Source organism: Microtus oregoni, unplaced genomic scaffold, assembly GCF_018167655.1.
Source record: "Microtus oregoni isolate MIOR12 unplaced genomic scaffold, Mior012 000057F_ref0000458, whole genome shotgun sequence".
Taxonomy (NCBI): domain Eukaryota; kingdom Metazoa; phylum Chordata; class Mammalia; order Rodentia; family Cricetidae; genus Microtus; species Microtus oregoni.
In genome coordinates, this window is record NW_024543833.1 from 1,345,053 (window position 1) to 1,368,660 (window position 23,608).

A 23,608-nucleotide genomic window follows, 5' to 3' on the forward strand; every position below is an offset into this window, starting at 1 on the left:
AGGGAGAGAAAGCAGAAAGGAAGTCTCAGAACTGGAGACCCCAATAGGCAGAACAGAGCATTGGATCACAGACTGGGCTCCTGGGAATCTGACGTCACTAAATTCAAGAGAAAACCAGCTGGCAACTCTTCCCCCAAGATCCCAAGATGTCTAACCCAACCACTTCCAAGTTCGGCTTCCTGCGGCCAGTCAGAATAAAAGATGCCTTAAAGAGACACAGTAATAACCAGCAAGGGTGACTTATGTCACCTGCCCAGCTCCCTTTCCCAGTGCCCGGAAGCCAGGATGAGGAGCTGGGAGGTTGAGTGGTGGGTTCACTCTCCTAGGGAGGTATATCCTGGGGCTGTACAGCCCTGCAGGTGCTTCCTAAGGCAGGCTGACTGTCTCATCTCAACAAGCCCTCTTTTCTATAATGGGGGAGGTCTGTGGAAATGAGATGCAGCCTCCCCTGGGCCTTGCAGTATTGACTCCTAGGAGGGGGAAAAAGATGACCTTAAACCTTTTTATTTTTACTCTAGAAGCTTCCTAGCATTATCCAGACTGGGGTCCCGTTTGTTTGCACAGGCTTGCTGTCCTCAAGAGCCATTTGCTACCAATCCTACTGGTCTTAGGCATGGAGTAGGTCACTAGTGTTCCGGAAGCCAGGGCTTACTCTGTGATGGGGGCATTTGTGGAAGTGGGAGAACTATGGAGGGAGGTACTTCTTTTCCTTCATTACCTAGAAAGCAGGCATATTCCTGCAGGCCTGGAGAGCAGGGGACACAGTCCTGTGCTAATGGAACCGTACTTGGGGAGGGACCTTTGGGGTGAGGGTCAGTTCTCTAAGCCCTCTGAACAGCCCTTGTAGGTCTCCCCTAAAGCTGGGCCCTCCTGTAGCATGTCCTAAGAGAACATTTGACCTCGTCTGTTTAATAGTTAACCTTTGAAGGAAAGTAGATATCACATAAAACCTAAGTTACTTAATTAGAATGTTTTTCTTTTTTTAAGAATTATTTATTTTATTTTACACACATGAATGTTTCACCCGTATGTATGTCTGTGCAGCACATTCCTGCCTGGTGCCTGCAGAGGACAGAAGAAGGCATTCGAGTCCCTGGAACTGGATTTGTAGATGGTTAGAAGCTGGGAACAGAACCTGGGTCTTCTGCGAGAGCAGCAAGTGCCCTTAACCACTGGGCTATCTCTCCATCCCCTGAACTTTCTTCATTAGAACAGTCATTGTAGAAAATCAAACTCTGTTTTTCTTGGAAGTTACCCCTTAGAGTGTGTGGCCAACCAGGTACTTCTCAGCCATTTTAAAGGAGTTCCACGAAGAGATGCCCTTCTGTTGTATTAAGCTACATCTAAAGAAGTGTGAACCACTGTGTTCATTTTCAGACCTTAGACCGCCTTCCCCCTTTTCATGGCAACTGGCCTCAATGCAATTATGCTAAATAATTTTGCATACTTAATTAGTTGGAGGTCTCGATTTGTACCCAATTCTGTTCTTTCCCTGTCACTGCCTGTGCCTCTCACGTGGTGTGGAAAACGGGCACTCTGTTCCGTGATGCAATTCCAGCAGCCCAGGGTACTTACAGCCCTCGCCTGCGACCTTCTGGGCAGAATGCCTAGTTAGGGTCTGTGTTTCCTGGCTATCACTCTCCTCCCGTTACAGGAAACAGCTGAGCAGTTGCCTGGACTGCTGGATCCTGAAATAACATCAGGTGCCACTCATTTGTGCTGCAGTTTACGAATTTCCTGAGTGTTCTCTGCTGGCTTTGGGGCCAGGAAGGCAGTGTTACTGTTTAGGTTTTGCCATACTCCTCTGGGAAACTGGATTTGTCATGCGGGGCTTTGCAACTGACACAGGACCAGAGGCTGTGTCGTGACTCTCGTTCTCTTCTCATGGTCTTCCTGCCACACCGTAGAGTCATAGGTGGGCCCCTGTGTTCTAGTTTTCTGGTCTGTAAGGTTGCTCTACTGCATGGTGCATCTCCACTGAACCTAAGCCCTGTTTTCCGGGGCAGTGTGATTGGTCTGTCACAGTGGGATTGGTGCCGGGAGGTATTTTAGGTCTATATTACCATAATAAAATATCAGAGTCAGGCTTGCTTTATAAGGCCATGAGGTTTCTTTACTACATACATCTGGAGATGTCAGGGTGTGGCTCTTCGGCATCTGGGAGACTGTGGTGAAGGTAGGAGAATGAGTATGACATCAGGGTCACACTGGAAAATAGGAAGCCAAGAGACTCGGGGTCCTACTGCCTTCTCTGAGGACACACCCCCAGACACCTTCCACTAGGCTCCATCTCCAGACACTCCCAACAATACCACACTTGAGGATCCAGCTGTCAGCCTGTGGCCTGCTGGTGGCCAACCCCAAACCAGGTCAAAACAGATGAGAGTTGAGCTGCTATCAGCAGTGAGGATCAGTGGAGACACTGGTACCTGGGAGCTTCTGTTGGCTTAGAAGCAGAGAAGAAGCCAGCAATGATGCTTTGGGTATCAGTGGTGGCAGAAGTGTGTGGGGGTGCACTCAGGAGGGGGGAAGACCCAGCAAGGAATGCAGAAGGGGACAGAGATGTGACTCTAGAGACACAGACCTATCCAGTAAGCCATTTGGCCATGAATTAGTTTCTCACTCCGAAACCTTGGTTGACCTCGACTGTAAAATGAAAATAGATTTGCTGTTTTTTTAAAGATATATGTGAAAACGCTTTTAGAGAGTGGGGAAAACGCCAAGTGTTAATTTCAGAAGGGGAAAAAAAAAGCCAGGCTGCTGGTGTGAGGATCTCCTTCTGATGTTGGCACCCTGCACCTAGCAGACAGAAGTGAGAGCGCAGGCTCGTTTTCCCGCGAGTAAGTGACAGTGTTCCAGCAGCAGAGCCACGGAGGATGAGCAGTGAGCACGCTCAGGCTCTGGACGTCCCGGGGGGGGGGCAGAGGAGCTAAGCGGGCATCGGAGCCTTGAGCTGCATCCCTGCCCAAGGTCTCAGACCCGAGTGCCAGTCTGCCTCTGTGTGCTCAGGCCACCAAGACAGAGGCTACGGACGGGGTGGCTTAAACAACAGCCATCTGTTTCTTACCAATTTTTGAAGGCTGGTAGTCTAAGGCGAGGTGCTAGTGGGGTCGGTTTCTTCTGAGCCTTTCTTCTTGGCTTGTACATGACCGTCTTTTCCTTGCATCTTCATGTGGCTCTCCATTGGCCTGGCTCTGTCCCTGTCTTCTCTTCTTAGACACCTACCTGCCAGATGGATTGGGACTCACCTAGGATCTCATTTCACCTGAAGTACCTCTTTAGAGGCTCCGTCTCCAAATCTAGTCACACTCTGAACTGCTGAGGGTTAGCACTGTCCCATGAATTTAGGGCAGACCATTCCTTCAGCGTATCTACATTGGGCCCTTTAAGGAATGGAAAAGCAATGCCCCATAGAAGGGACAAACCTTGCAAAGCTCCAGGGAGCCTGTGCAGACAGTGGGGGAGGGGTGCCAGTGAAAAATGCAGCAAAAGGTAACAGGATGAGTCGGGGACTTGGGGCACCCAACGCGCGTGGATTAAATTTTCCTAAAGAGATTTCAGAAATGAACCCCAATGTCAAAAGGTTCAGTGAACTTGGTCTGTAAGAGATTTCATAGTAGGTTTCCTTTAAATGCCCAGCCTCGCCAGTATGCTTGAGAAATGATTTGATTTAATTCTATGTGGTTAAAGCACTCCTTTTTCCAGCCTAGCCATTAAAAGCAGGGTGGCAGCCTGCAATTAGTGTATTGCTCAATCTTCCTCCTCTGAAGGGCACCTCAGTCCCCAGCCTTGCACAGTCACTGCTGAGTACCTGAACTGGGCATTCAGTGCCCTTGCTGTAAGTCAGAGCTGGGCAGCACCAGCTATCTGGCCCCTAACTGGGGCCATGGCACTTGGTGTCCTATACCAGTACTGGTTTGTTTGTTTGTTTGTTTGTTTGCGACAGGGTTTCTCAGTGTAACAGCCCTGGCTGTCCTGGAACTCACTCTGTAGACCAGAACTCACAGAGATCCCTCTGCCTCTGCCTCTCGAGTTCTGGGATTAAAGGCCCCAGCACTGGCTTTTATCTATGTCAGCAGCATGATTGACCTTCTTCACCTCTGTCCTTGGGGACAGTGACACTGGTCTCCTCCAGTTAGAGGGCAGGATGATCTTGACCAAGACACACTGAGTGTTGTACACAGACCTGTGAACACACATCAAGTTCACTGATAAACTTCTAGTCTCCTCGGTAGGGATGGGAAGGTGTCTCTTACCTGGCATTATGGAAATCCAAAGGAAGCCTTTACCAAATGGGCAGGCTAAGGAGAGGGTGTCTAACCAGGGGAGAGTTTGAGGGAAGTGTGCAAAATCCTCAGCTCATCATTATTGCCCTTCTGGGAAGGAGGTCACTTTCTTTCCTGGGTGAAGAGGTGCTTGGTAAAGCCGGGTGCTGGTCGGTTCGTCTGACTCCTCCCCCCATCATGAATAATCTTTGAGAATTCACTCTACACCAGGAGCCGTGCTGAGTTAAGGGCATTGTGACCAGGTCGTAGGAATGCATAGGCCTGCAGGGAGGGCACCCTAGAACGGGACAGATGGGCAGGAAAAGAGAGGTCTGTGAAACAGGGGTATGTGGCTGCGGGGATACCTGGTCCACCGGGAGTCAGTGAAAGCCTCTTATGGAAGCCCTGAGCAAGCAGAGAGCCAAATCACAGGTCTCAGGCCGACTGGTCTGGCCTGAGGGGTGACTAAGCTCAAAGGAACATTCTAGGTCAAGGCCTGAATTAGAGGGCTGGGGTGGGGCCTGAGATACTTCTGTGGACCCAGGATTGGGTAAGTCAACTCAGACAAGGAAGAGCGCTGCAGAGTTGGGCAGGCCGCAGGTGCGCAGGTGAGGGAGCCAGAGCTACTGGACTCTGGCAAGTACATGTTGAGGCCAGACACACAGCCAGGGACAGAGGACTGCAGCTCTCCTGCCCACTTCAGGTACCCTGGCCTGGCCTGGACAGGAGGCCCATGACTGTTCAGAGGACTCACTCAATCCCTTCCTGGCCCTCAACCCAGAAGTCTTGCTTTTTGATCTGTGAAGATATGGTGACTTCAGAATCCTTGTCACCAAGCTGTTGGCTACTCTTCTGGGTAGTGGGCTCCTCTGTGCCTCTTCATGCCAGTCTGGGTCTCTTTAGAGCCCAGCATCCTCCGTTGTTTAGGAAGAAACCGATCCATGTGCATCTGTTAGAAAGGGAGACGGAAGAGAATGTGAATCTAAGTGAGGCATGCCATTTCTCTACCATGAAGGCATGCTGGCAGGACTAGGCTGGTTTTGTAGTAAATGGGACTTTGTGACTATATCCTTTGCTCGTCCCGTGCCTATGTGCCTACTTACAAAAGGTCATCTTGCTGTTGAAGTTGCTTTCTGGAGTTTTAGCCATGTCCTAGCTTGCTTCCCCGTTGCTAGGATAAAACACCAAGGCCAAAGCTTCAGGATGTTATAGTCCTTGCAGGTTTATTTTAGCTTGCAGGTTATAGTCCATCCCTGGAAACCAGAAGGGAGCTTAAACCAGGAGCTGGAGCAGAGATCTTGGACGAGCGCTGCTGACTGGCTGCTCAGCCTGCTTTCTTACATCCCCGAGGGCCACCAGCCTAGGGATGGTGCTGCTCACAGTGGGCCGGATCCTCTCCTATCTATTAGCAAACAAGAAGATGCCTCACAGATGTGTCCACAGGCCAGTCTGATGGAGGCAGTTCCTCAACTGAGGCTCCCTCTCCCTCCATGTGTCCAGTTGACAAGTAGGAGGAGCCGTTACAACCTATCCCAACCACACTCTCCACGAGGAGGATGAACAGCACTCAGTTCTCACTTGGCATCTCCATTCCTAAGTGGATCTGGGAAGTGCAGCGTTTCCCCTGAGCACCGCAGCCCCGGTTCTAGTGGTAAGGAAGAGTGGAGAGATAGATGGCAAACAGTCAGCTGACAGCTGTAGTGATGGCATGCCGTAAGAATGGGCTCGGAAGACCAGCTGCTCCCCGAGGACCAGCTGCTCCCCGAGGACCGGGCTCCATGCCCTCTTTCTCTGTGGTGCTCGGCACCATATGGTGTGTGGTAGCTGTTGCTGCGGGGATTAGTGAACATGATAGGGACCCAGAGGAGCCTGTTATGGTTGGATGTACTGTGTCCCCTGGGGTGCGAGTATCGCAGGGTCTCCAGTGCAATGGTGTGAAGGTGGCGGCACCTTTAAGAGGCGGGGCCTGATAGGAGATAATTAGAGCACCTTGGTCTAATTAGACCCTGCTTGAGTGGCACCTTCTGCCCAGGGCTGTACCCTGTGGATGCTCTGGGCACACACTGGAAGCGGAAGCCTCGGCACCATCCTAAGGGAGCTTGGTAAAGTCAGATGGAGACTTGGGAACAGTCTGAGGTCGGTGTGCAGCAGCGATGGGTGTTATTACCCCTCGCTGCAGCATGGATGGAGATGCCTGGTGCAGCCCAGGTGCGTGCCCTATGCTTCATTTTAGACAGGACTTGAATATTTTTCTACTTGAAGCAATCATGAAATATGTGGGACACTGCATTCCCAATATTTCTCTGTAAAATTATGTGATTATGACTTATTGTCCACTTCTGTTTTATATTTTTTGAATGCTTTTCACTATTTTTTTTTCAAGATTTGAACTTTTCAGTCAATCTACCCCGTGTCTCCATCCGGCCTTCTCTAAGAGAAACATTTTTTGATTGTTTGTTTTTATGTTTATGGAGAATGTGTTATCCAGGTTGGCTTCAAACTCATGATCCTCCTGCCTCGGCCTCCTGAGTACTGGAATTATAGGCGTGGGGCACTACTACATCCTGCTTAGAAACAATTTTAAAATTGACTTGAAGAGACAGGATACTTAGTTCAAAATAAACTAAAGATAAAAAATAAAAAAGTTTCTGTGAAGTAACCTGGTATTGGTCATGAGATGAGTGGTAAATTGAAATGTGGTATGGCCATGGGGTGGGTTATTCTTCAGCCGTGGAAAGGAACAAAATATTCATACATGTTACAGTGTAACAGAGCTTCACCAACGGGAGGACCACACACATCACAGATAATGAGTGATCTGTTTGACTTAAAGTCGGCTGACCGTGTGGTCAAAGAAGGCAGGCACCTAGCCACATGCTATATACCAAGTCTACGTGGAGTCTCCACAATTGCTTAGTTAGTAGAGACAGCCTACAGATGAGTGCTTAGCAGGGCCGGTAAAGCGGGAGTGGAGAGCCACAGCTTAGGATGTTCAGTCCGGCAATGGCAGTGTCCCGGTACCAGTTTTGCAATGATACAGAAGTGCTGAATGCGCCTCGGTTGTGCTTTAGGATGCCTCAGTTTGTTAACTTCATGTCATGTGACTTTTGCCTCAGTAATTTTTTTTTTAAGAATTGGTATAGTCTGCAAACAGCGGAACTCCAGCGTTCACTCCCTTCCCATCTCCTCACAGCCTTCGCAGCTTCTCCCTCCTTGGGTTAACAAGTTGTCAGAATCTTTTATGATTGACAGTTCCCAGCAGATGAAAGAGGACAAGGCTTTGTGAAAAGTCTCAGTGTCCTCCACCCAGCGCCCTCAGTTTCCATATAACACTTAAACTCCCGGCCATGCCCCTGCCCATGGGGAAGTGAAGGCATCACTAACATTATTTTCCCATAGCGGATGTATTTGCTATCAGCAGAAACTGGTAGAGTTCTGAGCACAGCAGGCGCCAACCTCCTTTCTCCTCTCAGGTCTCCTTTCTTGGCCTGAGAATGCTCTTCTGTGTCTTCTACCTAGGAACCCCGTAGCTGCCTTCCATGACGACTAACCCTTCCTAGTTCCCTCTGGGTGTGTGACGTTCTGACACATGGCTCTGTCAGCTTTTATCTTCCTGTCCGCTCTGTGGTTGCCAGTCTTCTGTTTGGGGCTTGACCCTGTGCACCAAGCAAACCACATTTAGCTCCTGACTCAGTCAGGGTCTCCAGAAAACAGCAGCAGAATAGCACCGGCTATGGCGCATGTGATTGTGGGCGCTGGCACGCTGAGGTCTGGAGGGAGTTACGTAGAGGTTAGTCTTGCATTCTTCATCTGCAAAGCTGTATGTCGGAAACTCAGACAGGATGCTTATATCGTCTTGAGGTAGAATTCCCGCCTCTTTGAGAAATCTTCGTTCTTGTGGCCTTTGATTGGATGGCACCCACCCACATTATAGACAGTCTTTTATTTTTACTTAAAGTCAACCCAGTGTAGATGTTAGTCACATATGAAATATGCTTTCATATCAACAGCCAGAGGAGTCGAACCCAGAGACTGAGTGTCTAAGCCTCACCACGTTAACGTAAACAATCAACCATCACAGAGCCCAGGAAGAGGAGACGAGAGGAGCCTGGGTCTCTTCCCTGGCTGTTTGAGGTAAGGGTGAATCTGATTACCTTATAACTAGAGAAACTGCAGCCCAGAGAGGTTCGCTGAGTTGTCCAAGTTGTACCGCTGTCAGGTGGCTCAGGAATCTGATCTAGGCCGATCTGGGTATCGACAGTGTCCTTGTTTTATTTCCTTGGCCGTTAATGCTGCTTGTGGGACTTAGGTCACCCTGAAGAGGTCACCCTGTAGAGGACAAGTAAGAGAAGAAAAGGTTTGTGGTTGGGAGGGCTTTGGCATTCCTCTGCTCCAGCAGTGGCTGTGTAAGAACGGTGTGAAAATCGGCCATCTTCCCGGGTAGAGGGCAGGTGGCTGCAGATGGACTTGGGGGCTGCGTAGACTATGCAGGATTTGGGCCTCATCATGAAGCCCAGAGCCACAGACTGGCCTCCACCAGCTGTGTCTGCTAACTTACTCAGGCAGGTCAAAACTTCTGGCTATAGAACCCAACAGCAGAAGCATTCCAAGTGACTCTCTTTGTCCCCCCACTCTGTCCCATAGGTCCACCCCTGGCGCGCGTCTCCAAAACGCTCACCTGATAGTGAAGTCACATCTGTGCGCTTGTCTCCCCTAGTGTGTGTTTATACCTATAAACATAGGTTACTGTGGGATCTGCAGTTTCCACGTTTTCTAAAGGAGCTGCAAATGGCAAGCTATCCAGCTTCTTCTCCCTGTGTCCCCCGGGTTACTCAGGCACCCACTTCCCATGCAGAAGATGGGAAGCCACGGCAGGCAGATGCTGTAGTGGGAGCTCTTGATCCCATGGGTTGCAGGAGGGAACTGGGAGCAGGTCCATGGAGGAGGGCCGCACCTGCCATGCCCCAGCACGCTGACTGCACAAGTATAACCTACTCCGTGCTTACCTGGCTTCTATACCCTGCACTGTGCCACACTTCTGTCTTCCGTCCTCCAGGAGGCTAGCATCGTCACACAGTGAGCAGGAGGACACGTTAATGCTGAGCTGCCCCAATCACCTTCCAGGGAATGGCATCCAAGGTCACTGATGGTCCTTAGGCCTAGTCTGCCGTCAGCTTGCCAAATCTCACCTCCTCTCAGCCAACCCCCAGCTTGCTTCTCCCTGCCACTGTCTTAGTCAGGTGGCCTTCCTGCCACAACCCCCAAGAAGGAGGTCTCTGGTCCCCTGGCAGCTGTGTGTGGAGGAATACCACTTGTCTGGTGTAATGACCTTCCAGGGGTCCCTGGCTGTCCTCCCTAACACTCTTGTCTTGTAATGACCTTCCAGGGATCCCTGGCTGTCCTCCCTAACACTCTGCCTTGCTTCTCTTTCTTCTTCTTTGCAGCCTCTTTGCTTATTTGTCTAATCCTCCATTAAAGAATTTAACCTGAATTAATGCCTTAAAGTGATGGCGTTTTTATTACTTACAATTCTCCATTTTGGCTAAGGGTTATAGTTGGGGAGGGTTTCTCTGTCGAGAGGTTATCAGCCAGGGTAGCTAGAACCTTCCATGTCTCTCCAGGACATGACTCTCTGATTGGCTTGGGCTTCCTCTCTGCTTGGTGATTGCATGTGGGTAGGGTGGTTTAAGGTACTGGTTCCCCAGATCTCCAGAGCAAAGCCACTAGGCTTTCCCAGGCTCAGACCCTGAGCAGGAACAGTGGCATGGAGCAGAAGGTCACACACTAGGAAATGTTCAGACTGCTCAGTCAGTGGCTGTCTCACTAGACATAGCTCTGGACTATTAGACTCTTAACTCTTGGGGTACCTTTGTGTGTACCCTAGTCCAACATGGCTTCCTCTCTGGTCTCTAAAGTGGAGGAATAGAAATGTCAGTTAGTCATCTGTCCCCTTGAAGGCTGTGTCTAGATCCAGATGAGAAAGGTCTTGAGAGGGTCCAGGAGCTGGGGATGGGACTTTGGGACCTCCCTCTATGGGATCTCACATCTGTGCCAGGACTCTGGGGTGCAGGATGCAGGCTCCTTCTCTTTCTCCCAAGGAGGCCGAGCTCAGCATCAGTGCAGTGGGCCATTGTAGAGTGTGCCAGGTTTACTTTTCTTGATCTCCATCTTTTCCCAGGTGCCCTCACAACGCTAGGTAAGGTCCTCCTGCACAGCTGTCCCTGGAATGATACGGCTGGGCGACAGGACCTCAACCTCCACTTGCTGTCTCCAAACCTTGTGCCCTGAAAGCTGCCTGGGGAGAGACTCTCGGCAGCATGCCAGAACTTCCCTCCCTGTGAACAGCATCACCTTTAATTGGATTAATTTTCACTTCTCTGCCTTTCAGGAGTTTAGGAACAATGCAGTCAGATCCTGCACAGTGCACAGAGCTAAGGGTGTACCACGGGTACATCAGAGGCCAGTACCACACACTTAGTGTTGGTGATAGGTATCCCTCAGCCCCACAGTGAGGCCGGAGGGGTGGATGGTCCCTGACACTCAGCCTTTTGGCCTGGCCCTGCACTCCTGTAGTGTTTATTCTCTGCAGTTGCTCAGGCCTGTCACTGACACATGATGAGTGCATATGTTTTTACAAAGGCCACTTTGTGCACATGTCCATGATGCTTGCCTTCAGTCAGTGGCAGCTTCCGCATTGCAGGTCTCATCTCTGTCCAGGGTGAGCTGTTGAGGGATGTTGTTGCTCAACACAGACCTCAGGCAGTGAAGTGCTTTGCTGAGCCCAGGCCTTGCTCTTAGCCCTCAAGAGGCCACCACAGATGTGCAGAGGGCCCCATGGCATGCTGGGCAGGTGGGGAGGCATGCCTGTGGGACAGCTGACCTTAGGTTAGAGAGCTTGCTAGAGAATACTGAGTCTGTGGCTCGTCCGTCCATGACCTTGACAGTAGCCCTGTCCACAGTGTGCCCAGGTGTGCTGCCTGCCTGGCCAAGCATGCTGAGAAGTGGCCCGTGTCCTGTGGAAGTGTGGTCACTCACAGACTCGACCTTTGGAAGGTCACATGTGTGCCTTTGAGTCTAGCCTGTCCTGGCTACCAGCCCGTGCAGTGTCACCTCGTTCCCTGTAGTTGCCCCAGCCTCTTCTGACCTGCTGTTTGTTCCTGGTAAGCTCGAACCATAGACGAACGAGCAGGCACTGTGTGTCTAGGGTAGGGGTGGGCAGTGCTGTGATGACTTCTCCTGAGATGGGCCCTTCAGTTTTTTGAGGACATTTGCTTGTCCCTCCTCCACCGCTCTCATCCTGGCATCCTGCTCCCTGGTGAGTCTTCTTTCTTTGCAACACAAATAGAAAAAAATAAGTAGGTGAAAAGCCACCCCAGGCCAGAAAGAGCCCCTGCTTTCATGTCCGCCTAGCTACCTAGTGATAGTAAAACCTCATGAAACACGAGGCTCCATAGCATCCTATGTGTTGGATATGTGTGTGAGCCAGAGACACAGGACGAAAGGGCATAGGTGGGGTGCGCCTTCTCTTTCCGCCTTTTCAGATTCCTCTATTTTGACTGTAATCTCTGGTTCTGTTTCATAATCGTCCTGTACTGAGGGGCTCAGGACTTGTCCTTTATGTATGATTTTGTTCTGTTTTCTGGCTTCTGCCCTGAGAAGAGACTATTCTAGAAGGCTGTAATTGCTGAGTATTATTGGTACACTGAGATCCACTGATGTGGAAAGTGTGATACTGGAATACTGTGTATAGTGAGCCACACGGTGAATGTGCAAACGGGGCCTCCAAGGGAGAAGAACCGTCTGCTTAGGCAGTGCTGCAGAGGCATGGCATCTACCCCATTTGAAAGATGTCTGTGTAGCACAGGTGGGAGGGCTTCTGCTGGCCCCATATCAAGCTGGACTCATGGCTTACATTCTTCTAGGAAGACCCAGAAAGGCAGAGGTGTGCTGGGATGTCAGGTCAGGGTGTGACACAGAGCTTGCCCTGATACAGGCAGATGGATCTGGGGTGTTGTAGCTCTAGATCAATGCTGCCACAGTGAGGTCTGAAACATATTCCTGTGTCAGGCCCGGCGGGTAGTAAAGGGGTTTGGGTATGGTGTCCAAAACCATATCTGGTAGGAAACAAACCTATAGTAGTCCATTTTTCACAAGAAAAATCCCAACCCAGAGGCAGCAGTGAGGATCCCAGCTAAGATGTGACCGTCCTCATTTGAGGCCTCTCACATCCCATCTTCCTCTCTTGGGTTATTTTTTATCAGGGCACTGACACTCAGTGCCAGAGCCTCTGAGTGTGTCTCTCAGTTCCCTAACTGCTTTTCCTTTTTTTCTCCCTCCCTCCCTTCCTCCTTCCCTCCCCACCTCTTTCCCTCTTTTGCAGTTTTCCCTCTTTTCCCTTCTTTGCAGTTTTTCAAGACAGGGTTTTTCTGTATGACAGCCCTGGCTGTCCTGGAACTAGCTCTTATAGACCAGGCTGGTCTCAACTCACAGAGATCTGCCTGCCTCTGCCTCCCAAGTGCTGGGATTAAAAGTGTGCACCACCACTGCCCGGCCTACTTTTCTTTCATATTACAAGATTTAGTCAGATAAAATATATATGCCATGAAACCTACCATTGTAAAGTAGCTAAGTTTGATGTGTTCACAGTGTTGGTAGCCATCACTACCATCTGATACCAGGACCTTCTCATCACCTCCCCATCACTCTTTATCCCCTCAGCCCTGGGGAACCACTAATCTGCTTTCTCTGGAGACGTATCTGTCTTCAATAATTCTTAGCTATGGAATTGTAATATATATAGTCCTTTGTGACCGGTTCCTTTCTCTTAGCATACTGGCCGCCAACATTTAGCAGTCCCATCCTTGGGACCTCAATGTTCATCATGTCTGATACCAGCTGGATCCTCTGTGTCCTAGAATCAGGCCTAATGGGAAGTTAAGGTTTTAACCTTGACCCCACTCTTCAGAGACCTTCTCTACTGTGACCGTTACTTTACGCTTCCCTTGGCGCCCTGGTCCTGTCTGTTGCAGTGTGCCAGCTCCTTCTCACATGATGTAAATTTTGTTAGGTTGTCTACGCCCCTGTCCTGTAGTCTGCTCTCAGTGTTCACTCTGCACCTGAAGTGCTGGGCCTCCGGCAGAGTGTTGGTAGAGTTCTAACCTCCTGGAATGCCCCCAGTAGGGTGAGATTCATAGAAGGTTAACTACCAGCCACCAACTAGAAGGCATGGGCTCAGGGCTTCTCTCAGCTACGGTGCCCTCCTAGATGCACACTGATGTCTGGAACTGAGGTTCTGGCACAATATGGCTTGTGATTCACCTTCTTTTCATGGACTAACATGCTAGCCTGATGCTGTCAGGCTGTTACACACACACACACACACACACACACACACACACACACACACATCTCTCTCTTTCTCCAGCATCATGAGATCTCAGGCACTTGTTCTTCTAGTTTTTCCATTTCACAGTGAGAGAAGGCCAGATATAGCTAGTGCTGTTTTTAGACTATCAGGCCTGAATATGGAGGGGTTTTTGTTTGTTTGTTGTTTTTGTAAAAAGCCCTGAGGCCTCCTACATCCCAGAATGATGTATATAGCATCCCTCCCTATTCTTCCAATGATACTTTGCGCTTAGACTTAAATGTGCAGACTGGCTTCATCCTGGTCCTGTGGCATCTCTTTGTTCCAAGAACCTCCTTCCCCGCTCCCTCCTTTTCTGCCTGCGCCCAGAGTGGAGCTGAAGGATCCCCTCTCCTTGTTATTGCTACAAATGCTTTCTGGCATCCTTTAGCCACTGCCACTTTCTCCATTTGACACAGAAGGGAGGGCAGCCAGGCTGGGGTAGGGAGTGCTTTCTCTGCTACCTGGTAGCTGGGAAGAGCATGCCTGTTCAGAGTACTCTTGGGCTACAGTAGCCTGTCCCTCCTGCCTTTGGTTTCTCTCCCTCCTCCTCTCTTTTTCCCTTCCTCCCTCCCCTTAATTTTTCTTTTAAATATATTTTGATCATATTTTTTCCTCTCCTTCAGTTCCTCCCAGAGCCTCCTACCTCCCCACCAACCCAACTTCATGTTCTTTCTTTCTCTGTAAAAACAAAAAACAAACAAAAACCAAACACACATGCACATCGAGTCTGTTTTGTGCTGGCCGACTGCTCCTGAGCATGGGGCCTGCCTTAGTGTATGGTTGACATCCACACTGGTGTGAGACTCCATTGGAGAAAATGGACTTTCCCTTAGGAATTGCAAATAGCTTCTTAGTTAGAGGTGGGACTTTGTGTCCACATTTCTCCCAAGATAAGGTACAGAAGGAAATATGGGGAAGGACAACAAACACTAAAGTCCTTTGGAAAACCCTTATGTGAACTTACTAGTTAGAAGCTTCCTAAAATATATACAAAGAATTTAAATGGAGTCAGTATATACAGTGCTCAGGCCTCACATCTTATGCCACTAGGAAAAACCTCCAGTGCCAGGAATGGGTTGCATCTTGTTGAGTTGTTGGTCAAAGGGGTCCCATGGAACCGCCAAAATCATAGGCTATTGACAAGGCTGCAACAGCAGAGGTCTGCCAGCAAGGTTTACTGGTGCAGCACTGGCACAGACGTTATGGAAGTAACCAGCCACATCTTAAAATTTGGATTTAAGGCTTACTTCATGAGATGGAACCCTTACCTCGCACTGCTGAAGAGGCCAAAAACCAGAGGCTAGACCGGTGTTGAGCCCAATGGTTTGTCTCTTACAAGAGCTTGAAGACCAGCGTGAGCATCCTTATCCTTTGGAGAATGATTGCTAAGTCTTCCTACACCCCTGGCACCCGGATGGTATTATTACCCACCTGGGTGGAGAGTGTTCAGCTTCAGGGAGGAGTTAGGCTTGACACAGGAAAGGCATGGCTAAGGAAGTGCAGACAGAAAGGTGGATGTCAGTGCCGAGGGCTTTTAGGCGAGGGGAAATGGCCATAGGTCGTGTGAGCCAAGGCAGGGCCAGCTTTTCATCTGAGGAGTATGGGAGTTCTGGAGGAACGATGGGTTGGGCAGATGGAGGGAGGAAGGAGGCTCTTCGAGAGAGAGAAGACTCTCTTATCTTCTCTTAAATAATTCCTGTGTGACTTGGCCTCTGTGGAGCAGTAGAGGAGAGACATAGACAGAAAGGAAGTGGCCATACCCCCGTGTGAGGGGAAGTCCTGGTGTCCCAGGTGGAGGCAGCAGGACTAGGAAGGCCATCAGGAGCTGGCATTTAAGTGGATTGGGACCAAAGAGAAAGCAGGAGAGTTATTTGCACAGAACTCCCTGGGAGGCTAACTGCAATCTTCCAGGATGAAGGTGCTAATTCTGTAGTTATTGTGTGCATCATGCTGTCTCTCCTACCTTAGATGCCCATGCCTCAAGGTTGTCCCTTTGCCTCGTGGGTGTCTGATGTTCATGTGGTCAATGACCTGCCCTCTGTGTGCTGTGCATCTCCGTACAGGACACTCTGTCCTCTTAGAGGGCCTCATAGCCAGCTGAAACCAGCAAATGACAGCAGAGGCATGGGAGTTAGGGAGACTGGCACTAGGGTGGGGTGTTCCCGACTGCTGGAGCCATTTGTTTGGTGTGATGTATTCACTGAAGCACAGAGCCTGTCTGGTCTCAGACCTCCTGCTCTGGAGTTGGAAGCAAAGCAGACCATTGTATCACTTTAGAGATGAATACATATGCCTCTTCATCTGTCCCTCACCGACTTTCCGTGCTGGCAATGGTGTGGGAGGGGAGGAGAGTGCTTGTCGGAGATGCTGACCCTCCAGAGACAGCTTGGCTGGGGGACTTGACTGAGCAGTGCTATGGGGTCCCATTGCTATCTGGCCCTGGGAGATGTCTCAGCCATGACTGGGTGGGGCCTGGGTGATGAGTCTGAGATCCTCAGGCCTCCTGAAAGGTGAGACAGGACCAACTGTAGGGTCAGGAATGCAGCCTCAGCCCTGGTTGGCCCATGTGCGCACTGTGAGGTGTTTAGGCCTCTGATATGTGTGTCGGTATGTGAGTGACACCAGACCCAGGGGAACGGGAGTTCAGCTTGCATTATTCTTGGGTCCCTAGACTGCCAGGGGAGGGAGTTGCACTATTTTTAGAGAGCACCACGGTAGGTTTGTAATTACCAGACAGCATGCCCTCTGCTGCACATGCCTTCCTTACTCACACTGTGTTGTAATTAGTGTGTTAATCATCTTCAAACAAGGTCAGCAGGTCTGCGAAGGCTCCGAGTCTGCCTAGCTCATCCCTGTGCGTCCTCCACAGCCCACATGCATGGTGGGAGGACCTGTGGACCTGTCCATCCGGAAGTTGGGAGGGCTTGTAGACTGTTAGTGAGAGACAGCTGAGCAGTGGGGGTTGGGTAGGCAGCGTGGCTTGAGCCAGGCCTGGAGGGGCAGGAGACATACAACTCCTGGGAAGGGCAAGTGACAAGGAATCTGGAGATGGGTTGAGGGGTGATGGGAAGAGGCAGGACACTTCTTGAGTGTGTAGGGAGCCCAGGCAGAATCATATGCTTTGTAGAAATAACATGGGGATTTTCATGATGCTGGTCTGTTGGCTTTCCCCGCAGAACCTTGAGGAGACATAGGGAAAAACACCCCTTGTCTTAAGGGATGGATGTAGAAGAAAACAGTTCTGTCCTGTACCCCCACCGTAGTCAAGGTGACTACAGAAGGGCATGGGCTTAACAATGTGTCCTGGATGTTTTTGAGCAGCACACAAAGTGCACAGATGAATATATGGCCACACTTTTGAGATGAGAGACTCTAAGCCAAAGCGTTTCTGTCACTCTGTCCTGCCCAGCCTGTTTATGTTATTCTTCTGGCTATATGTTATTCTTCCTATGTGGAAACAGGCACTGTTAACTCTGGAAACCAGAACGTCTATAAACACATTGTTATTGTTGCCAAATGTTGGTCTGGGCCCTGACCATTGCTATCAGCCAGGGACCTCATCAAAATGTAGGTTCCTAGGACCCAGGTGTGTGTAGTTCAACAGCTGACAAGAGCCCAGGAGCCTGTAGTGTCCTTAAGCTCGTAGGCTGAAAAGCACACACCCGATGTAGTTATAGGTAAGGAAAGCAACAGCAGGAGAGGGCCAGTGACCTGCCCACAGTGACCCAGCACCTACTAATTTCATTGCAGATTTCCTGTGGTAAATCCTAGATCCCAGATCCCACTTCTCTGGCAGTCTCCAAGGCTCTGTGTGATTCTCATTGCAGATCCTGTTTCCGAGAGCTGTATATCTTTATTCCGTCTCAATCTATAGCAACCAGGCTTCACCAAAGTAGCATCTACATAGACTAGGATACAGGGCATGTAGTGCATGGCCTGGGGGGGGGGGGGGGTTGGGCAAATGCTTTTTACCTGTGTCATCACTGAGGAAATCAGAATGAAGATGACTCCATACCTGGAGGCCACCGTGGGTCTGTTGTAGTGGAGCTCACTTCCTGTGGTCCCGTGTGGCTGTGTTCTCTGTGGGGTGGAGCCTGTGAAGGGAAGCGGCGGGAGTGACCTGAGACCCAGAGAACCTTCACAGGCCACAACACAAAGGCTTGGCTTGGGTCTCACCCTGTCCCTGATTCCCTGAAGTGATACTCTCTTGCTCCTGGCTTGTTTTGGCCTCCGGGAGTTTGGGAAGATGCTAGTATGTGACATTGGATCAGGGGATCCAGCCTGGACTTCATACCCCACACCTTCCCTCAACGGCATGACCTACTGTGGATCACACCAGTCCTTCCACTGTGGCAGGTGTCGCTTCCCACACTCTCTCTGGGGAGTCTGTACTAACACACAGCTGTGACACTGTTGTCCTATCCTTAGTTGGGGCTGTGTCATCCTGGAGATGTGAAGTCCAGGGAAGAGAGAGGCCACGCAATGGTGCTAAGGGGCAGGTCTGCTTGTCTCTCCTCCCAGGGTGGCACCTTGGCTCCTAGAGATCCAGCAGCTGGCCTGCCAGGGTTCTGAACGGCTCTGTTGTGGCCAGTGAACCTCTGGATGTGGATGCCCCATAACTGGTTCATGGCATTTTCGGTGTTTCCTCCCCTATGTTGATGGCACAGCTCTTTACAGTCGGCTCAGAAAGCAAATACCCTTTGCGTCAGATCTCGGTGATGTGTCAGTGACTTCTCAGAGAAGTCAGGAGTTAGCGGACACCTGTCCCGGGGCTGTGGCCTCTACACACACTTCTGAGACAGTTGGCCAGGTGCGTGCTCATAGGTCAGGTTAAGCTGTGCATACATTCAAACAGCTTTTTAAACACTTGCTCCACACGGCTCTGCAGAAGACAGGCCACGGGCTTGCTTTCACTCCCATTCCAGACAGAAAATGTGTTTCCTTCCTCCTGAGTCAGCCTTCCTGGCTGCTCTTCCAGATTTGATAAGGGTAACACGGTGTCACCGTTTCCTTCTCGATTTCTTTGATGACTGGCCAGCTTGCTCTAAATGGTTTCTCTCTTTGCAAATTTATTTTTTTTATGTTCTTTGCTCTTTTATGGAAATATTTATGTTAGTTTCCCCCTTTATTATAATTAGAGTTTTCATCTGAAGCTCAAGTCCTTTGCAGTTTATAGAAAAGTTATCTTGCCCAGGAGTCCAATTGGAACTTGGAATAAATTGACTCCAGAGTGGAACCAGGCCACGGTGGGTCTGTAGGAAAGACCTCAGCAGACATACCGCATTTCTGATGTCGGATGCAGCAGGTGCTGTGTGGCTGGTCTCAGTTTGCCTGCCCCCTCGGCAGCCCCCCTCCCAAACACAGCTGCATGCCCGTGTGACCCCCACAGCTAGCACGTGACCTGTGTTAGTTGGCTGTTACTGTGGTGCATGCCTGAGATAATCCACTTATAAATAGAAAAAAAAAAAAGGCTTTTGGCTGTCAGTTCCGAAGATTTTAGTCCAAGGTCCGTTGGCCCTGTTGCTTTTGGGTGTCTGTTGAGGCTGCAATATCAGGATGGGGACATGTGAAATAACTCCTGGCCAAGGTGCCAAGAGAGAGACGAGATCAGCATCTCATGATTCCTCTCAAGGGTGTGACCTCAAGACCCTAAAACCTCTCCCTCTCTCCTAGACTTCCCACCCCTTCCCCAAAGCATCACACTGGGTGGGGGGAACCATCAACACATGGCCTTTGGAGAGCTTTCCATGTAAGACATGGCACCATGGCATGGAGGTATCTGCAATTCTGTACAACAAAGCCAAGCCTTGTAAAATCAGGACCCCAACCACCAATAGTACAGCTGGTAACACAGCAGAGCCTCCCGGCCCCTTCTGTGGGCACCAGCAGGGTTGAGATGGCCTCTGTGACTGTTGGCATCAGTTTGACTTGCGCTGGAGCATGTGGTAGCAACAGAAGCTGGGGTACTTCAGGAGGTGTGGCTTCTGGTCCTGGCTATGTCATTAATTAATGACATGACTTTGGCTGGCCACCCAACTTCCCAGCAAAATGAGAGGCTGCTGTGACCTAAATCATTCTTGGTTTGAAATATCTGCAATCCAAACTTTAGCTATATAATATATTTTTGGAGACCTAAATATATAATATATTATGTAGTTACTTAATATATGTTTTATATATTACATATATGGTATATATAATATGTATGTATTCACAAACATAATGTTAAGACTGACTTTTGGTTTTCTATTTTTTTGTTTTTTATATAGAAGGTTATATAGAAGCAAAATTTTCAAATCTTGTACATGTGTTTTTGCGTTTCGCTAAATTCTGCCTTAATGATACTGTAAAGTGCGTCTGAAAACAGGAACTCATCAGCATGACCAGTCCTCAGTTCCACGTTTCACCATGGAAGCCCTCGGGGCGGCAGAGCAGCGTTGAGAAGGCGTGGACACACTTGGCAGCTGTGAGCTGATTTGGGGCCCCTGTCACCCCCTCAGTGTTGCCTTTAGTGACTGTGGAGTTTCTCTTCCTGGGACTCAGAAATGAACAAGCCTTCAAGGATCTTGTCCCCTCATGGGAGGCCTTATTACAGGGACTTTCCTAAGTGCCAGGTCCATGGGCACTCTGCTTTGCCCATCGTGGTGGCCTTCCCATGAAGGGCACCCTCACCCTCAGACTGCTGCTGCTTCCAGTCCCACCCTCCATGTGCTGGCTGATTTTATGTCAACTTGACACAGAGTTGTTTGAGAGGAGGGAGAGAACTGAGAAAATGCCTCCGTAAGATCAGCTGCAGGCAAGCCTGTAGAGCATTTTCTTAATGATTGATGGGAGCCGGCCCAGCCCATTGTGGGTGGTGCTGGTGGTTCTGGGTTCTATAAGAAAGCAGGCTAAGCAAGCCAGGGGGAACAGTCAGTAAACAGCACCCCTCCACGGCCTCTGCATCAGCTCCTGCCTACAGGGCCCTGCCTGTTTGAGTTCCTTTCCTGACTTCCCTCAGTCATGGACTGTTGCCTGGAAGTGGAAGCAGAATAAACCTTTCCTCTCCAAGTTGCTTTGGTCATGGTGTTTCACGACAGCAGTAGTAACCCTGACTAAGACATCCCGCATATCCCTGCTCTCCCAGCATTTGTGGTCACCATCCTCTCCAGGGACCTGTTCTCCATGGTCTGTCAACGCTGGGAACTTTGGAAGTCCTAGTTCCAGCTTTCCCCAGCTACCCTGTACCTTGGCCCTGTTGCCCCCACCACCAGCTCAGGACAGCTGCACCTCATTTGTGTCAGAGTGGCAGTCCTAAATCCAGTTCATGACTCCAGTCTGCATTCCTTGTCTGGGTGACTATCTTGTCACCTAACTAGTCCCTGAACCAATGCTGGAGCTCACATTGTATATATCATCTGTATCTACGTGTGTGTGTGTGTGTGTGTGTGTGTGTGTGTGTGTGTGTCTGTCTGTCTGTCTGTCTGTCTGTCTATCTATCTATCTATCTATCTATCTACTGCTTCCTACTATCCATATATCTAGCAACTCTCCCTATGACCCTCCAGCTACCTCCCCTGGCTTCCCTGCCTGCCCTGCTCTGCCACCTCCTCTTTCCCAGGTCTCCTCCACCAGGGTGGGTAGCTTTTGGTTCCTCTGCCTAGCCTCAGGCTGCATCCTCTCTCTGGATCTGTTGCTTCTGTCTTCTCCAAAGCAACCTTTGTTTCAGATTTAAGCGGGAAGAAGCTCCGCCTGTGAGGGGATCTCCTCAGGGCCATTGTCCCCCTTCTCACCATTCCTTGCCCCTCTCCCAACTGGTGGAGAACGCAGGCTTGCCAAGAGTTTGAGTCATCTTCTACTGTTTCTGTCCTCCCTGGGCTACAGCATGAATGGAGGCTCTAGCACGGTTTCTCTTTTCTCTCTCCTACTTCCTATGTGTGTGCCAACTCCCTCTACCTCCCACAATGCTTTGCAGCTTCATTCTACTGGTGATAACGTGTCTCTTTACTGCATTCCCACCTTCCCATAGTCTTCTCTGTATGTATCCATGTCCAGATCCCCTCTTCTTAGGCCTATCCTAAGCCTGTGTGACCCCATCAACTAAGGCTCAAGGAGATCTGTAGAAGGGCACATGTGAGCCTCTGGCAACATGGTAGATAACCACTACATTTGTGATAGGAGTGTGTGTGTGGGGGGGGGGTGACTCATGCTGCATCACTTGGGCTAGAGTTAGCTTGAGCTGTAGATGGGAAATTGGCCTCCCTCTGAGACCTCGGCCTCCCATAAGCATGTTGTCAGCAATGGAGTGTTTCTCCAGTGTCTGTGTGAGGATGTGGTGCCAAGTCACATGGTCTTATTTAAAGAGAGAGGTCTTATACCTCATCCTACATGTCCTGCCTCACAGAGAGCACTCTCTTGTTTTATTGTGTCCCTGTTCCTTTGTTGGAAACAAACTGGTATATTCCAAGACTCAGGCATTTCTGCTCTTCTGAGCTGTTGAACTAACGGGCAGGCACGTGCCTGTTTTGCGTTAGAGGGGAGTGCCTCACACTGCTGGATTTTGATGTGTCTGGAAGTTCTTTGTTGCCCTGGCCCTCCTGACCCGTCTGGCTTTTGGCCATGCGCAGAGTCTCTGAATCAGCATTTGGAGTGGCTTGGAAGACAGCAGCGTCAGCTGGGCCAGGCCTACAGGTGGAGAAGCCTGAGTCTGTGGTTCCATATTTAGCCTGGAATCTACTCCTGCTGCTATGATGTCGTAACAGAGACAGAAATGGTGGAACTCTGGCCCCCAGCCAGGACAGCCTGCTGCACATCCAGGGCATGAGGTCCAACTGGAGACTACCTTCCCAATCCTGGGAGGAGGCCAGGGTCCTCTTCTTGTAGAGACAGAAACCAGGGTGGCCCAGAGCTGTGGCTTGTCCAAGGTCACAGTTAACTGATAGCAGAGACACTAGATCTAAGTCTCTGGCCACCAAACCCCTAGTTTTCCTTGGAACCAGGAATCTGTGTTGTCATCTGGTATAGGAGTCCCTTCTGTTTGTGTGTTGCTTTCATTGGTTAATGAATAAAGAAACTGCCTTGGCCTAGTTGATAGGGCAGAACTTAGGTAGGCAGGGAAGACAAAACTGAATGCTGGGAGAAAGAAAGGCAGAGTAGGGGAGAGACACCATGGAGCCACCAGAGACAGACGTGCCGAATCTTTCCCGGTAAACCACCAGATTAATAGAAATGGGTTAAATTGAGATGTAAGAGTTAGCCAATAAGAAGGTAGAGCTAATGGGCCAAGCAGTGATTTAATTAATACAGTTTTTGTGTGATTATTTCAGGGCTAAGTTAGCCAGGTTGCTGGGACAAAGAAGCCCTCTCCTTGCAACAGTCATCAGTGGGAGGGGGGGTCCTCCAGGAGCCAGCTCTGACCTAGAAGGGCACCCCCAGCAGCACCCACACTGGGAATAGACAGAACTCCTTTCCAGGTGTTGTCTTGCCTTCTTTCTGTACGTCTTTGGGTTCCCAGTGTCCGGGCCATTCTTTATTCTCTGTCTCCCTTGTTAAAGCTCACGGATAGTCATTTACATCATAGTATGAATTCCAGCCTCTTTCCAGGGGAACCTGGGCAGTAACCATAGAACAAGGGCAGGCAGTACCTCCTACTACTCCGTGGTTGTCACCTGGTACTCATCACCTTGTTGGCTTCTCCTGTGATGTCAGGGAGGCAAGAGGGTGGTCTATGTTCCCTCTGGATTCCTCTGCTGATCCTCTCCATTGGGGCTTCAAGCACTATTCCCATTCTTGTCCCAGTTAGCCTAGGTGCCAGAGACTAAATTACCATAAAGCCCTCCAGCTGCCAGGCAGCAAACTCCCTGAGGAGACTGGAAAATGCTCTTGAATCCCATGTCCATGTGGACTAGAAGCAAGAGCAGAGGCTAGACCGAACCTGAAGTTAGAGCAGGCATTCAGT

At 50.0% G+C, this 23,608-nt stretch overlaps 1 protein-coding gene across 5 annotated transcripts in view; it reads left to right on the forward strand.

Moving 5' to 3' along the window:
- The window catches only part of Ctif (cap binding complex dependent translation initiation factor), a 246,632-nt gene that overhangs the window by 21,544 nt on the left and 201,480 nt on the right, over positions 1-23,608 (forward strand). The window contains exon 2 of one of the 5 annotated variants that reach the window (XM_041639225.1): positions 8,276-8,399. The exons of 3 other annotated variants lie outside the window; for them this stretch is intronic. The gene's annotated coding sequence lies outside the window, so the exon portion shown is untranslated. Of the gene's footprint in view, positions 1-8,275; positions 8,400-11,451; positions 11,581-23,608 lie in introns of those variants that run through there. One more of the 5 variants, XM_041639226.1, reaches the window with a different exon arrangement.